The 17,448-nt window shown below is 49.4% G+C and overlaps 1 pseudogene; it reads left to right on the top strand.

Moving 5' to 3' along the window:
* Positions 1 to 16,838, top strand: LOC135887520 (olfactory receptor 2B6-like; annotated as a pseudogene).
* The last annotated feature ends 610 nt before the right edge of the window (positions 16,839 to 17,448 follow it).

The following is a 17,448-nucleotide window of genomic DNA, read 5'->3' as shown; positions in this document are numbered from 1 at the left end:
ATGACCAGGACGCACTGCAGCGTTAAAGTGAAGGAGCTTCGGAATCTCTACCACAAAGCCTGTGAGGCAAACCGCTGCTCCGGTGCTGCCCCCACGACCTGTCGTTTCTACAAAGAGTTGGATGTGATACTTGGGGGTGGTGACCCCACCTCCGCTCCAAATACCACCATGGACACTTCAGAGCCCAGTTCACAAAGCAGGAGGAGGAAAGTGGGAGTGAGGGTGCTGACGAGGAGAAAGACACCCCGGAATCCCTAGATGCATGCAGCCAGGAGCTGTTTTCAAGCCAGGAGGAAGGTAGCCAATCGCAGCGGCCGGTGCTTGGGGAAGGTCAAACATCAGAGGAGGTTCCCGTAAGCGGCTTTTATTTTGGGAAGGAAGTTATTCGGTGCGGGCTCTTGGGGCGAGGAGGGTTAGGGCTGCATGCATGCCTAGTTGCGGAATAGGGCACTGATGTGCTCTCTCACATCACGGTAATTGGCCTCAGTGATCTCTTCAAAGGTCTCATCCAGAACTTGGGCAATGCGCTTGCGCAGATTTCTTGGGAGAGCCACTGTGGTCCTTGTCCCAGTCAGGCTAATAATGTCCGCGCCACTGTGCTGTGAGGGGTTGGGGGACCATTGCTGCACACAGGCAAGCTGCATATGGGCAGGGCAGAAGCCGCATTGCAGTAGAAGACCCTCCCTTGCTTCCCAGGTCACCCTCAGCAGCGAGATATCTTCCAGGATGAACTCCTGTTGAAAATGTGGGGACAGTGTTCAGTATAGGGGCCCCCTGGAGCTGTTGGCTCTCCTCAAGGCACAGAAACCCAGAGGACAGTACAGCCCTGAAACAATCAGTCCCCCTTGCCCTTGTGCTTACTCACCATTTTGGGACTCTCGTGGGTTATGTGCACTCGCTTTGGGACGGGCAAATTATGCTATTGTGTAGACTGTGCTTGCCCTCCTTAAGTACGGGGGAATCATTGCTCTGTCTGGTGTGAACACTGCTGCCTCTGTTAAGTGTTGCATTTTGCTTTTACAGATGCAACCTTGAGCTCTCAGCCGTCCGTCTTATCACCGGCTGAGAGGCTGCAAAGAATCAGGAAAAGTCCATGTAGAAGCAAAGAAGACATGCTGCATGAAGTAATACAGCAGTCACTTAATGAGAATCTAAAAGCGCAGGAGTAGCGGGAGAGTAAAAGGGGGATCCGCCAGCAGAATGAGGAGCACCAGCACAAAAGCGCGGTGCTCCGGCAGCAAAGTATGGAGCGGCTGATAAGCATCATGGAGTGCCAAGCGGACTCTATCCAGGCGCTTGTAGCTATGCAGGCGGAGTACTACCGCGCCCGCCCCCTCCCTGCAGCCCTTGTCCCAAAACTCTTTCCCTTGTGCCCCCATGTCACCTCCAACCCACTTTCCCCAACATCCGGGTTCTTATCACCACCAGCTGCCTCCAACACCTGTAGCTTCACCACCCAGCCTTGAAAACTACTACCCTTTTACCCACTGCACTCAACCCCCATCACCATGCAGTATAGCCATCCTGAAGTGCAGCACTCATTGCACAGCACACCAGACAGGAAGGCTGAGTATGATAACAGAACATACGCAAATCTGTGATTGTACCGTTCGCCCCCCCACACCCTGGCCCTTTGTGTTTCCCAAGCAGTTGTGTTTGTTTTCAATAAATGAATTTTCTTTTCAATAAATGGATTTTTTGGCTTTGAAAACATTCTTCCTTATTGCATAAAGTAAAAGATACCTTAGCCCAGGAAAGCAACAGGCACTGCAAGTCAGCATAGCAAATAGAGATTCCTACTAACATTGGAACCATTGCACTTCACTGCCGTGCAGGGCACCAAACATTACTGGTGGCTTTCAGCCTCAAATTGCTCCTTCAAGGCATCCCTAATCCTTGTAGCCCCACGCTGGGCCCCTGCTCTCTGGCTGTTAATAGCCCTGCTCTCTGGCTGTTCAAATTCAGCCTCCAGGTGTTGAACCTCCGAGTTCCATGCCTGAGTGAATCTTTCACCCTTCCCTTCACAAATGTTATGGAGAGTACAGCACACGGATATAACCACGGGGATGCTGTCATCGGCCAGGTCCAGCTTCCCATACAGAGACTGCCAGCGGGCCTTTAAAAGGCCAAAAGCACATCCCACAGTCATTCTGCACCGGCTCAGCCTGTTGTTGAACTGCTCCTTGCTGCTGTCAAGGCTCCCTGTGTAGAGTTTCATGAGCCACGGCATGAAAGGGTAAATGAGGTCTCCAAGGATCACAATGGGCATTTTGACTTCCCCTGGTGATCTTCTGGTCTGGGAAAAAAGTCCTGGCTTGCAGTTTCCTGAACAGGCCAGTGTTCTGAAAGATGCATGCGTCATGCACCTTTCCGGGCCAGCCTGCATTAATGTCAATGAAACGCCCATGATGATCCATAAGCACCTGGAGAATGATAGAGAAATACCCCTTCCGATTACCGTACTTGGAGGCTAGGTGGGCTGGTGCCAGAATTGGAATATGCATCCCACCTATCGCCCCTCCACAGTTAGGGAAACCCATTTGTGCAAAGCCAGCCACAATGTCATGCACTTCACCCAGAGTCACGGTTCTTCTGAGCAGGATGCAATTAATGGCCCTGCAAACTTGCATCAACACGATTCCAACGGTAGACTTTCCTACTCCAAACTGGTTAGCAACCGATCGGTAGCTGTCTGGAGTTGCCAGCTTCCAGATTGCAATCGCCACCTGCTTCTCCACTGTCAGGGCAGCTCTCAATCTCGTGTCCTTGCGCTGCAGGGTGGGGGCGAGATCCTCACACAGTCCCATGAAAGTGGCTTTTCTCATCCAAAAGTTCTGCAGCCACTGCTTGTCATCCCAGACTTGCAGGACGATGTGATTCCACCACTCAGTGCTTGTTTCCCAAGCCCCAAAGTGGTGTTCCACAGTGCTGAGCCTGTCCGTGAATGCCACAAGCAATCTCGTGTCTTATGCGTTATTCGAGTCGATATCATCCTCAGAGTCCTCACTGTCAGTTTGGATGTTAAAGAGTAACTCGACTGCCAGATGTGACATGCTGGTGAAACTCGTCAGCATATTCCTCAGCAGTTCGGGCTCCATTCCCGCAGATTGAAAAGGGAAGACAGAGCGCGCCACACAAAAAACGTCGAAAGATGGCGCCAAATGTGGACTGAAGCAGAGGGATTGCTGGGATGCGAAGCGATGCATCACGGGGCATTGGGACAGGACGCAGAATGCCCCGCACCCCCCGTCCCCTTCCCACAAGCCACAGTGCCAGAATGGGAAGAGATGCTCTGTGGGATAGCTGCCCATAATGCACCACTCCCAATGCCACTGCAAGTGCCGCAAATGTGGCCACGCCAGTGCGCTTGCAGCTGTCAGTGTGGACAGACTGCAGCGCTTTCCCTACTGCACTATATGAAGGCTGGTTTAACTCAAAGCGCTCTACATTTGCAAGTGTAGCCATGCCCTGAGTGTCTGTGTGTAGCCACAGCCCTGGTCCAGCAACTCTTACACCAGCAGCTTGTTTCACTGTAAGTTCCATTTTGTTTAGGCACTTTGCCATTTTGTTTGTAAGGAGTTATTGTTTGTCCACCATTTTGATGACTTTCTTCTTGAAACAATTGGCACCTTTTTCTCGCTAAGGCGGGGAAAAAACAATGGTCACATGGCCTGTGTTCTGCCTAGTAACTGGAGAGTATAAAAGACTGCCACACCCGAGAAGAGAGGCTGTCTTTCCTTGTGCTACCTCAGTACATGTCCTAGCCAAGGCTTTGAGGGATCTATGGAAGACCACAGAAGAAGATCCAAACTCCATAGCTCCCGCTATCAGTTGCTAATTGATTCTTATCATCTTACCTGAAACCCTGTGTCCTCACCTGGTGTATTCTATCCATGCCCTCTGATGTGGGTCCATTCCTCTGAACCTGGTGTAGTATGCTGTGTACCTCTGTACCTTACTTGTAGTAAATTCACCTTTGCTCTCATGTGTTTGGGACCTTGACTTTATGTTAATATGTTGTGCCAACCTGTATGAATCAAGTATCAGGGGGTAGCCGTGTTAGTCTGTATCTACAAAAACAACAAGGAGTCTGGTGGCACCTTAAAGACTAACAGATTTATTTGGGCATAAGCTTTTGTGGGTAAAAACCTCACTTCTTCGGATGCATCCACGAAAGCCTATGCCCAAATAAATCTGTTAGTCTTTAAGGTGCCACCAGACTCCTTGTTGTTTTTGTATGAATCAGAATATCAGGGTTGGAAGGGACCTCAGGAGGTCATCTAGTCCAACCCCCTGCTCAAAGAAGGGCCCATCCCCAACTATTTTTTTTTGCCCCGGATCCCTAAATGCCCCCCTGAAGGATTGACCTCACAACCCTGGGTTTAGCAGGCCAATGCTCAAACCACTGAGCTATCCCTCCCCCTATTTGTGTATTGTTTTGCTGGGGGTCCTATAAGTTACTGTTACCTGTTTGAATCACTGTTTAATGAACCAGTTTGCTTTATAGTTAATTCTGTCCTTAGTTTTCTCTCCGTTGATAGATGAGCTTTGGGGGCACGAGTCTGCTGGGTGGGGACTCTGAAGTGTGGAACCTAGAGTACATCCAGTTAACCATAGGCAAGATCTGAGCTCCTGGTTAATAGGGTGACCCCAACACATTCCTAGTCGAGAACTCCCCCTCCCCACCCCCCAAGATGTTTGTTCTGCACTGCCCAGCCCTCTCCTGGGCAGTTCAGATATTTTAGGTCTGTTGCCCTGTGAGGGGAGCACTATCCCACAGTTTGTTACTTTAAAAGGAGTTACTCACACAATTCAGTTTAAATGCATCAATGGATCAGTTTGGATTATGGAAAAAACATGTTTATTTCACTACAAATTGAGAGATTTTAAGTGAGTACAAGTATAAGGCATTAAAGTCAGAAATGGTTACAAGAGAAATAAAAATAAATCACTTCCTAGTACTAAACCTTAACAAAGTGGACTTGTTTCAAGGTGAAATCCCTTACCACATGCTCCCAGTAACATTGCTAAGCCAATCCTCAGGCCAGGATCGGCTCCCAAAGACTGTTTGTCTTGTGATATAGGAGGGCCAGGGAGCAGTGGGAAGTGGTAGAAGGGAAGTATATAAACCCTAGGTTAATTAAGGCGTGGTTCCCTGTAGACTAGGGAGGGTTGCTACAGGTTAATTGGAGCACCTGTAATCAATTAAGGCCCTGTTAGAAACCTAATGAAACCCCCTGCTTCAGGCAGTCAGGGGGAAGGAGAGAGGACTGGAACTTGGAGGTGTGCTGTTAGGCTTGGAGGAACAGAAAACCGGAGTAAGGGAGACCCTGCTCCAGCAGGACTGAAGGTACCCCACCCAAGGGAGAAGAGGGTAAGAACCTGCAGGGGTTGAGAGGGGCTGGGACTCAGAGTGAGGAGCAAACCCAGACCCCTCCCCCGCTTCCCTCCTTTACCACCTTTCTGGGCCATTAGTGGGGCCCTTGGTGCCCCAAGAGCAGGGGTAAGGGGTGGTATTTTAGCCCCCCCAACCAAGAAAAGCGCAGGACCCACCATACTATATTGACCATCTTGTCACATACCTTGGGGTGTCTCTGACCCACACTTTTATTGTCCAGTCCCCCTTTGAAATGAATTTTATTGAGGGTTATGCCTAGATAAAGTACATTCCTGCTGTGAAGATGGAGACAAGGAGTCTCATGGTGAAAGATGTGCCAGGCTGTTGTTTGTTTAAATGCAGATGGGGTTGTTCCTGCCCCCGTTCCTTGCCTAAGTCTGGCCACTCGATAGGTGATTGCCCATCGACTTTGATGACACCTGGCTAGACTCCTTTGTGTTCAAGAAACTGCAAGTAAACTCATTTCAGACCTAATTTCAGCTTATGTTTATTACTTTACATAGAATGTTGCTACACACATTTCGTCATGATAGTATTGACAAGTGTCTTATTGGTTTGCAAAGCTCTCTCCAATAGACTTAGAACAGCTGAGCCAATGCAGCCTTTTAAGTGTAGACTTGCCCTTAGAAAAATTTCTTAATAGCTAACCTGAATCTCCATTAGTACAGGCTAAGGCCATTACTTCTTGTCCCACCCTGGGTGGAGATAGAGAACCATTGATCAGGCTGAGGCTGCAGTATCTTTAGGGGGGGAGATGGAGGAGCACACCAAGTGACTAAATTTTAAAGCTTTATTAATAAAATAATTAAATAATAAAGTAACAGCGGTGAGCACTGGGAATGCTCCCATGTCTCTCAGAGGAAGAAAGAAAGCATTAGTGCCCTAGCCCTAACCCACTTTCATACTCACACCCACGCTACCTGAGGCTGGCCAAGTCTGAGTGTAACGTAAGAAGAAGAGGGGGAAGGGTGGACGGGAGTTCTTGTCCTGTGCACAGGTCATCCAGGGTCCGCTGTTGATCTCCAACTTGCTTCGGCTCTCAGGAGGGTTTTAAAGTCCTGGGTTCTTTTGGGAGCATTTCATTCAAGGACCTCTGTTCCTAGTGCTCTTTGTACCAATCCAAACTGGCCTTCCGTGGCTTTCTCAGCTTTCCCAAAACACACCAGCCTCAGGGAAGTGAAAATGGTTGTTTCCCCCTCCCTCCCGCTGGCCTTCACTGTCGCATTCATTTTTGCAGCCCCTGCAGTCCTGTTCAGCTGAATCCTCCTTTCTCATGGCTGGTCAGGGTGGAATAGGTCCCCATCTTCCTTGGCTGGCAGCCGAGAGTCAGATGTGTGCTGCAGCCTTGGGCTGGAGTCTGCGTCTTATCTTCAGACTGAGCTAGATGAAATGTCAAGTTAACCCGTTCTCTGCTCTCTCCCTCCCCCTTTGGCCTCTCGCAACCTGCAAAAGAATTTTTCACTCCACACTCACACCTTTGACCCTTCCCGACATGCTTTGCAATGCCTGCACCAGCATTAGCAACATACAAGGCTGATCTGCCTCCCCATGGGACCCCCTGAGGGAGGGGGTCCTTGGGGCTGTGACATTCTAGACACTGAAAACCCTGGACTTAACAGACACTCTGGTTTATGGCCCTGTAGTGAGGCCGAGTGGCCTCTCTCCGAGCAGGAGAGCGAGGCACCATTACACTCCCATTGGAGGATGGCTCCTAGATCGCCCTGCCCCCCTTGCCAGAACTATTGGGGTGTGGCCGGAAGTATAAAAGGCCAGCTCTGCAGCACAGTTGGGAGAGAGCTGCTGGAGGAGAAGGACGCTTTGCCTATTTGGCCGCGTTCCTGAGAGGAACATTCACCTGACTGTTCCTGATCCTCAGATGCCGACGAGGACTGGCCCGGAGTGCCTGCCGCTGTGTACCCCAAGGAGCCAGAAGAGGCCTGGAGGCTAGAGGTACTGAACCCTGGGGTGGCAAGAAGTGGCCATGGGGCAGCCATGGAGCAGCTGGATGCAGAGCTAGGGGTGGCTCAGTTGGCGTGTTGTGGCTGGATCCCCACCAACACAGGGGCAGCCAATCCTGCCCCTGCCAGGGCCCTGGGCTGGGACGCAGTGGAGTAGGGTGGGCGTGCATCCCCCTACCAGCCCACCCCTGGGTGGCTTACTCCCTACACTGTTCAGAGAAGCTCTAGCCCTGAAGAGGAGCCTCTCTGACCAGCTCCCCTATATGCTGGCTGCCAGAGCCCAGCCCAGGCTAAAGCCAGCCCAGAGACTGCTTTGCTTGCTGGCCACCTGAACCTCCTCAAGCCCAGGCCAGCTCACCTAAGACCATTTGTTTGCTGGTTGCCTGAGCTCTGCCCAAGCCAAAGCCAGCCCTGATAGACTCTGTTTAAGCTTGGGCCACCCAAAACCAGGCTAAAGCCTGATTAGAACTATTGATCGCCCAGCCCTATTGTGGGCTTGGGGCTGTCCTGCGGACTCTGGTCCTGGCCAGGCAGGACCAGCCTGAGTGGCCTCCCTCCAAGTGGAAGAGTGAGGGACCATTACAGGCCCATTACAACAATTTGTAACATACCCTGCTGCCTAATAACCTTCCATTGTCTGACAACTGCAGAGATGTTAATTTCCCATTTCATGTTTATTGCCCACTTCATTTTAAATGGGCTCCTGCAACATGTTTAATCTTCTGTCCTGTCTTGTATTTAACTTGAACACTCTCCAGAGTTCTGTGAAGCTCGAAAGTTTGTCCCTTCCATCCACATAAGTTGGTCCAATAAATGATATTATCTTATCTACCTTGTCTCTCAACTCTGTTTCTTGGCATCCAGATGTGTCAGTGTGGAATGAGCCCTTTACGAGGGAACTACTTCCATTTATCTGTGGCTCATTAACAGCCTTGACAAGGCCTGACACCTCTTACTGATAAAGAGCCAGCGGAGAAGGGAAAAGGAGGTGGAAGCTGTGAAGTTGAGCTCCAGCTTGGAAGGGCTGGAAGTGGTGGCTTTATGAAGTGGTGACTGGGACAGAAGAAGAGCCCTGGGTGTGGTAGAAGACCCCAAAGCTGAATATAAACTTTTGTGTTGCTGTGATGGGCTTTCTTTTGGGACCTGGAGGATTGTTTTGAACTGTTTCTGTTATTGAATGAGCCCCAGGTAGGGCTGCTGTTAGCCATGAGACAGACTGTATGGATTGCTTAAGGAGTCTGAAGAGGAGAAAGAGAGGCTAGGTGCCACAGACCTAACTTGGCCATGAGAGGTGTCATAACTATAAAAGGAAGGGTAACAGCTCTCTGTGTACAGTACTAAAATCCCTCCTGGTCAGAGACTCCAAAATCCTTTTACCTGTAAAGGGTTAAGAAGCTCGGGTAACCTGGCTGACACCTGACCCAGAGGACCAATGAGGGGACAAGATACTTTCAAATCTTGGGGGGGGAAAGGCTTTTGTGTGTGTCCTTTGTTTAAGGGGTTGTTCGCTCTTGGGACTGAGAGGGACCAGACATCAATCCAGGTTCTCCCCATCTTTCTAAACAAGTTTCTCTTATTTCAAAATTGTAAGTAAAAGCCAGGCAAGGCGTCTTAGATTTACTTTGTTTTCTCAGCTTGTAAATGTACCTTTTACTAAAGTGCTTATCTTGTTTGCTATACTTTGAACCTAAGACAGAGGGGATTCCTCTGAGCTCTTTAAGTTTGATTACCCTGTAAAGTTATTTTCCATACTGATTTTACAGAGATGATTTTTACCTTTTTCTTTAATTAAAAGCCTTCTTTTTAAGAACCTGATTGATTTCTCCTTGTTTTAAGATCCAAAGGGGGTTTGGATCTGTATTCACCAGGAGTTGGTGAAAGGTTTCTCAAGGCTTCCCAGGGAGGGAATCCATCGAGAATGGTGGCAGCAGGACCAGAGCTAAGCTGGTAGATAAGCTTAGCAGTTTTCATGCAGGCCCCTACATTTGTACCCTAAAGTTCAAAGTAGGGATACAGCCTTGACATGGTGGCACAGCGGTGGGATCGTTTTAAACCCAAAAGCCAGTAAGAGATTTTTTTTTCCTTCTAGCTGCTTGGAGAGCAGAGCTGAAGGTAGATGCATATCTTATCTCTCCTTGCCTGAAGGCAGAGGTGTTAAGTTTTTTTAACAAGGTCCTTTGTTAAGAGAAGGGTTCAATTAATGAGCAAACAACTGGTAAAGATAATTTACAAGCTGAATTGTGTTTTTTTTCTTTTTTACATCCTCGGAAGTAGCTAGTTAGAAACTCTCTGTTAACTCAGCAGCACTCAGCAGGAGCCTGAGCTAAGTACATCCCAGTTTCAGTCAACTGCAGAGGGGTGTGACCCAGCACAAGAAAACCAGGAAAATGACTACCAAAGAAGAAAAAGCTAAAGAGGAGGCCCACAAGAGAGCTATGGAGCTGAGAGACAGAGAAGAGAAAGCCAAAGAGGGGGCCCACAAGAGAGAGATGGAGCTGAGAGACAGAGAAGAGAAAGCCAAAGAGGAGGCCCACAAGAGAGAAATGGAGCTGGAAAAAGCCAAACAGGAGGCCCATGAAAGAGAAGAAAAAGCCAAACAGGAGGCCCATAAAAGAGAGATGGAGCTGAAAGAAAAAGAGATGGAACTGGAAGCAGCAAGGACTAGGCAGGGTGCATCAGACCATCCTAACAACTCCTCTCCAGGTACCACTTCCCATCCCAGGAAATTCCCCACCTACAAGGCAGGCGATGATACTGAGGCCTTCTTAGAAAATTTTGAAAGGGCCTGCCTTGGATACGACATCCCTCCAACCCAGTACATGGTAGAGCTGAGGCCGCAGCTCAGTGGACCCTTAGCAGAAGTGGCGGCTGAAATGCCTAAGGAACACATAAACAGTTATGAACTTTTTAAAAACAAGGCCAGACTCAGAATGGGGCTAACACCCGAGCATGCCCGTCGGCGGTTCAGAGCCCTAAGGTGGAAACCAGATGTGTCATTTACCCGGCATGCCTATCACATTGACAAAAATTGTGATGCCTGGGTATCAGGAGCAAATGTTAAATCTTTGGAAGATCTGCTTTCCCTAGTAAAAATGGAGCAGTTTTTAGAGGGAGTTCCTGAGGAAATAGAAAGGTACATCCTAGATGGGAAGCCCAAAACTGTAACCGAGGCGGGGGAGATTGGAGCCAAATGGGTGGAGGTGACAGAAAAGAAAAAAGCTAGTAGCAGTTGGAGCGAATATCAGAAGGGGCAAGCCGAAACAAAACCTTATCACCGAGGACAACCCAAGACCCCACCCACATCCCAAGGGAAACCCCAGACGCCTTCTCACCCCACCACACCAGTCTCCAGCAACCAAGATCGCCCCGCTGATACCTTAGCAGGGCGATGTTTTAAATGTAATGAACTGGGACATATAAAGGCTCACTGCCCCAAGAACCCCAACCGATTACAGTTCATTACACCCCAATCACACCAAAGATCCCCAGACCCAGATGCCTCTCTCATACCCTCGGAGCGAAGGGAAACCTTGAGAGTGGGCGGAAAGAAGGTTATCGCTTGGAGGGACACTGGGGCACAAGTGTCAACTATCCACCAATCCCTAGTGGACCCCAAACTCATCAACCCGGAGGCTACAGTGACAATTCAACCCTTTGTGTCACAGTCTGTAACCTTGCCTACAGCCAAGTTGCATGTCCAGTACAAGGGCTGGTCAGGAATGTGGACTTTTGCAGTCTATGACAATTATCCCATTCCCATGCTGCTGGGGGAAGACTTGGCCAACCATGTGAAGCTAGCCAAGAGGGTGGGAATAGTCACCCGCAGCCAGGCTAAGCAAGCTTTCACCCCCATCCCTGTTCCTGAGCCGTCCACCAGGGCCCCGTCTGTGTTACCGGAGACCCAAAACCAGGTGGTGGAACCGGATCCCCTGCCAACGACTGCAACAGCCGTAGTGGATCCAATCCCAGAGACCCAGCCAAAGCCAGTCCCAGAACCGGAACTGGCAACGCAACCAGCACCAGAACCATTGCCAGCACTGAGTCCAGCGCTTGCAAGCCCGTCTACAACTCCAATGCCAGAGGGCACCAGCGAGCCTAAACTGGCGGAAGCAGCAGATAACCCTACCCAAGAGGCTCAGCCAGAGCCTGAAATACCACATAGTGCACCAGCGGACAGCGGTTCACAGTCAATGGAAAAAGCCCCAGCACCTGCATCGCTTCCAGAGGGACCAAGCCCCAGTCCACAGTCCAAGGAGGAACTGATGTCTCCAGCATCAAGGGAACAGTTCCAGGCCGAGCAGGAAGCAGATGACAGCCTGCAAAAAGCTTGGGCAGCGGCACGGAGCACCCCACCGCCTCTCAGCTCTTCTAACCGATCCCGGTTTGTTGTAGAAAAAGGACTTTTATACAAGGAGACTCTTTCTGGTGGGCACCAGGAAGACTGGCATCCTCAAAGACAGCTGGTAGTTCCCACTAAGTATCGGGTAAAACTCTTGAGCTTAGCCCATGATCATCCCAGTGGCCATTCTGGGGTGAACAGAACCAAAGACCGGTTGGGGAAGTCCTTCCACTGGGAGGGAATGGGCAAGGACGTTGCTAATTATGTCCGGTCTTGTGAGGTGTGCCAACGAGTGGGAAAGCCCCAAGACCAGGTTAAAGCCCCTCTCCAGCCACTACCCATAATTGAGGTCCCATTTCAGCGAGTAGCTGTGGATATTCTGGGTCCTTTCCCAAAGAAGACACCCAGAGGAAAGCAGTACGTACTGACTTTCATGGATTTTGCTACCCGATGGCCGGAAGCTGTACCCTTAAGCAACACCAAGGCTAAAAGTGTGTGCCAGGCATTAGCAGACATTTTTGCCAGGGTAGGTTGGCCCTCCGACATACTTACAGATTCGGGAACTAATTTCCTGGCAGGGAACATAAAAAACCTGTGGAAAGCTCATGGGGTGAATCACTTGGTTGCCACCCCTCATCACCATCAAACCAATGGTCTGGTGGAGAGGTTTAATGGAACTTTGGGGGCCATGATACGTAAATTCGTAAATGAACACTCCAATGATTGGGACCTAGTGTTGCAGCAGTTGCTTTTTGCCTACAGGGCTGTACCACATCCCAGTTTAGGGTTTTCACCATTTGAACTTGTGTATGGCCGCGAGGTTAAGGGGCCATTACAGTTGGTGAAGCAGCAATGGGAGGGGTTTACGCCTTCTCCAGGAACTAACATTCTAGACTTTGTAAGCAACCTACAAAACACCCTCCGACACTCTTTAGCCCTTGCTAAAGAAAACCTAAAGGATGCTCAAAAAGAGCAAAAGGCCTGGTATGATAAACATTCCAGAGAGCGGTCCTTCAAAGTAGGAGACCAAGTCATGGTCTTAAAGGCGCTCCAGGCCCATAAAATGAAAGCGTCGTGGGAAGGACCATTCACGGTCCAGGAGCGCCTAGGAGCTGTTAACTATCTCATAGCCTCCCCCACCTCCAACATAAAGCCTAAGGTATACCATGTTAATTCTCTTAAGCCCTTTTATTCTAGAGAATTAAACGTTTGCCAGTTTACAGCCCAGGAAACTGATGACGCGGAGTGGCCTGCAGGTGTGTACTATGAAGGAAAAAGGAATGGTGGCGTGGAAGAGGTGAACCTCTCCACGACCCTGGGACGTCTGCAGCGACAGCAGATAAAGGAGCTGTGCACAAGCTTTGCACCGATTTTCTCAGCCACTCCAGGACAGACCGAACGGGCATACCACTCCATTGACACAGGTAATGCTCACCCAATTAGAACCCCACCCTACCGGGAGTCACCTCATGCCCAAGCGGCTATACAAAGGGAGATCCAGGACATGCTACAGATGGGTATAATCCGCCCCTCTACCAGTGCATGGGCATCTCCAGTGGTTCTAGTTCCCAAACCAGATGGGGAAATACGCTTTTGCGTGGACTACCGTAAGCTAAATGCTGTAACTCGTCCTGACAACTATCCAATGCCACGCACAGATGAGCTATTGGAAAAATTGGGACATGCCCAATTCATCTCTACTTTAGACTTAACCAAGGGGTACTGGCAAGTACCCTTAGATGAACCCGCTAAGGAAAGGTCCGCCTTCGTCACCCAGGCAGGGGTGTATGAATTCAATGTACTCCCTTTCAGGTTGCGAAATGCACCCGCCACCTTCCAAAGACTTGTAGATGGTCTCTTAGTGGGATTGGGAGAATCTGCCGTTGCCTATCTCGATGATGTGGCCATTTTTTCTGATTCATGGACAGAACACCTGGAGCACCTGAAAAAAGTCTTCGAGCGCATCCGGCAGGCAGGACTAACTGTTAAGGCTAAAAAGTGTCAAATAGGCCAAAACAGAGTGACATACCTGGGGCACCAGGTGGGTCAAGGAACTATAAATCCCCTACAGGCCAAAGTGGATGCTATCCAAAAGTGGCCGGTTCCAAAGTCAAAGAAACAGGTCCAATCCTTCTTAGGCTTGGCCGGATATTATAGGCGATTTGTACCACACTACAGCCAAATCGCCGCCCCGCTGACAGACCTAACCAGAAAGAAACAGCCAAATGCAGTTCAGTGGACTGATAAGTGTCAAAAGGCCTTTAACCAGCTTAAGGCAACACTCATGTCTGACCCTGTGCTAAGGGCCCCAGACTTTGACAAACCGTTCCTAGTAACCACAGATGCTTCCGAGCGAGGCGTGGGAGCAGTTTTAATGCAGGAAGGACCAGATCAAGAATTCCATCCTGTCGTGTTTCTCAGCAAGAAACTGTCTGAGAGGGAAAGCCACTGGTCAATCAGCGAAAAGGAATGCTACGCCATTGTGTACGCGCTGGAAAAGCTACGCCCATATGTTTGGGGACGGCGCTTCCAACTACAAACAGACCATGCTGCGCTACAGTGGCTTCATACCGCCAAGGGAAATAACAAAAAACTTCTTCGGTGGAGTTTAGCTCTCCAAGATTTTAATTTTGAAATACAACACATTTCGGGAGCTTCTAACAAAGTGGCTGATGCACTCTCCCGGGAAAGTTTCCCAGAGTTAACTGGTTAACAATTGTTTTTGGAATGAAACATATTGTTAGTTTTTATATAATCAGTAGTATGTCTAAAGGTACGTGTGTCTTATTAACTCTGTTTTCTCCTAGAGCTCCAGGAAAGAAATCACAGCCAGTGTGGAACCAAACGTCCAACACTATCTGTGATTTGGGGGGCGTGTCATAACTATAAAAGGAAGGGTAACAGCTCTCTGTGTACAGTACTAAAATCCCTCCTGGTCAGAGACTCCAAAATCCTTTTACCTGTAAAGGGTTAAGAAGCTCGGGTAATCTGGCTGACACCTGACCCAGAGGACCAATGAGGGGACAAGATACTTTCAAATCTTGGGGGGGGAAAGGCTTTTGTGTGTGTCCTTTGTTTAAGGGGTTGTTCGCTCTTGGGACTGAGAGGGACCAGACATCAATCCAGGTTCTCCCCATCTTTCTAAACAAGTTTCTCTTATTTCAAAATTGTAAGTAAAAGCCAGGCAAGGCGTCTTAGATTTACTTTGTTTTCTCAGCTTGTAAATGTACCTTTTACTAAAGTGCTTATCTTGTTTGCTATACTTTGAACCTAAGACAGAGGGGATTCCTCTGAGCTCTTTAAGTTTGATTACCCTGTAAAGTTATTTTCCATACTGATTTTAGAGATGATTTTTACCTTTTTCTTTAATTAAAAGCCTTCTTTTTAAGAACCTGATTGATTTCTCCTTGTTTTAAGATCCAAAGGGGGTTTGGATCTGTATTCACCAGGAGTTGGTGAAAGGAAGGAGGGGGGAAGGGTCAATCTCTCCTTGTTTAAGATCCAAGCAGTTTGGATCTGTATTCACCAGGGAATTGGTGAAAGGTTTCTCAAGGCTTCCCAGGGAGGGAATCCATCGAGAATGGTGGCAGCAGGACCAGAGCTAAGCTGGTAGATAAGCTTAGCAGTTTTCATGCAGGCCCCTACATTTGTACCCTAAAGTTCAAAGTAGGGATACAGCCTTGACAAGAGGGCTCTCAGGAGGCAGGGTGGGCCCTGTTACAGTATCTTATGACTGCCATCAATTGCCACAGATCCACTGCTCTGATTTAATATTCTTACGGATAAGAATAAAACTGGAGTCATAGTTAGGAGACACAGTCACAACCAGGACCTGCACAAATAAAGAACAAAAAGGTCCCTGTTGGAAAGAACTTACAATCAATTTTCAATGACAAATCCATTTCTTGGCATATGTATCATATTACTCCCAGCAACTGCCACAGATCCAGTTTTCTAAGACACTTTGATTCCCTGGCATATGGATCCTCCTTTGTCACTAAGTGCCACAGAACCACTTTTCTGTGACAAAGCCATTCCCTGGCAGAAGGATCTGACCTGCCACCCAACTGGCCCAGATTTTCTATGACAAAGTCTCAAGTGGGCATGGTTCATTCAGAGCAAATGGGGCTACTCTTGAATGTGACCCTCCTGTGTATGTCTGTTGGGGCTCCTTTCATCCTTATCTTTGCCCCTCCTACCTGCAGGAGGAAAGAGGGAATGGGAGCTCCCAGTGGGAGTTCATCCTACTGGGGGTCTCTGAACAACCACGCCTGGAGATGCTGCTTTTTGTGCTTTTCCTGGTTTTGTACATCCTGAACCTGGTGGGGAACCTGGCCATCATCGCTGTCTTGTGGCTGGAACCCACACCCCTATGTATTTCTTCCTCAGCAACCTCTCTTTCCTGGACCTTTGCTACACCGCCAGCACCGTTCCTCAGATGCTGGTGAACTTCCGCAGTGCCCATAAGTCCATCACCTGGGCAGGCTGCATATCCCAGCTCTACATCTTTCTCTCACTGGCTGGCACCGAGTGCCTCCTGCTGGCTCTCATGGCCTACGACCACTACTTCGCCATCTGCCAGCCGCTGCGCTACACAGCCATCATGAGCTGCTGCCTCTGCCTGCAGATGGCAGCCACTGTATGGTTGTGCAGCTTTGGCAACTCCATCCTGCAGGCCAATTCTGACTGTGCGGCTGCCCCGATGAAGCCGGAACTGGGTCGACCACTTCTTCTATGAGATGCTGGCCCTGCTCAAGCCGGCCTGTGTCAACACCTTTGCCAATGAGGCCCAGGCATTTGCTGTCAGTGGTCTCTTCCTCATGGTGCTGCTGGGCCTCATCCTGGTCTCCTACAGCTACATTTTCACCGCTATGCTGAGGATTCGCTCAGCCCAGGGTGAGCTCAAGGCTTTCAACACCTGCGTCTCCGACCTGGCTGTGGTGTCACTCTTCTATGGCATGGCCATTTCCATGTATCCACATCCTCCATCCAGCTACTCACAGGACGGGGCAAGATGGTCTCCCTCTTCTATGGCATTATCGCTCCCATGCTCAACTCCCCGATCTACACGCTGAGGAACAAGGATGTGCACGGTGCCCTAAGGAAGCTGCTGGGGAGGCTATTCTGGAGAAAAAGGACATGAGCCAGAGAAATGAGTTGGGACTGGCTGGCTTGGTTCTCTATGGGGCAGCAGCTCTGATCCAGCCTCATCTCAGGGAGGGAGACTGGTTGGCTCAGGGGCCCAGGCTATTGTATATGGAGCCTTTCCCATCTAGGAGCTCTGCATTTTAATCTCTCTGACCAAATGGTGCTGGGACTGGGAAACCAGAGGTCAGTCACCATGAGCCCCAGAAGGCAGAAGAGTGTGAAAAGCCCAGCAGATGGTGTTGGGCACCACACTGTGTCCTTCCTTGGCTCCATCCATGAACAAAGCTGGCTCTGCATGGAGATCACTAAGCAATAGGGGGAGGGATAAGAACATAAGAACATAAGAAAGGCCGTACTGGGTCAGACCAAAGGTCCATCTAGCCCAGTATCTGTCTACCGACAGTGGCCAATGCCAGGTGCCCCAGAGGGAGTGAACCTAACAGGCAATGATCAAGTGATCTCTCTCCTGCCATCCATCTCCATCCTCTGACGAACAGAGGCTAGGGACACCATTTTTACCCATCCTGGCTAATAGCCATTTATGGACTTAGCCACCATGAATTTATCCAGTCCCCTTTTAAACATTGTTATAGTCCTAGCCTTCA

The sequence above is a fragment of the Emys orbicularis genome, chromosome 13 (genome assembly GCF_028017835.1).
Source record: "Emys orbicularis isolate rEmyOrb1 chromosome 13, rEmyOrb1.hap1, whole genome shotgun sequence".
In the NCBI taxonomy this organism is placed as follows: Eukaryota; Metazoa; Chordata; order Testudines; family Emydidae; genus Emys; species Emys orbicularis.
This window is presented reverse-complemented; position numbering and strand designations above follow the sequence as displayed.